This window comes from Egretta garzetta, unplaced genomic scaffold, assembly GCF_000687185.1.
Source record: "Egretta garzetta isolate BGI_Z169 unplaced genomic scaffold, ASM68718v1 scaffold583, whole genome shotgun sequence".
Classification (NCBI taxonomy): Eukaryota; Metazoa; Chordata; class Aves; order Pelecaniformes; family Ardeidae; genus Egretta; species Egretta garzetta.
Genome location: NW_009259189.1, coordinates 552,032 through 552,349, shown reverse-complemented (window position 1 = coordinate 552,349; position 318 = coordinate 552,032).

Below are 318 nucleotides of genomic sequence, written 5' to 3'. Positions count from 1 at the left end.
CAAGAACGCCCGCGTTCCCGGGCAGCCGGCATGGCTGCATCTTGTCCCTGGCTCATCCCAAATATAAACCCGAGCAGCAGGTGTTACCCTAGATATATAGGAGAGGGAGGCTGGAAAGAGAAAAAAAGGCAAGATGAGGGGAAATAAGTTAAAAATAATTTAAAAAACCCAAACACCAACAAAACCCCAGCCCTGCACCATGCAACTCTTCTGCTGACAGCCCTGAGGCAAACCGCGCTGCCTGCCAGCCAGGCCCCCGCCGCGATGAAAGGTCGGGCGGGTAAGGGCTGCGGGGCGCAGGCTCCGGCGCGAGTCCTG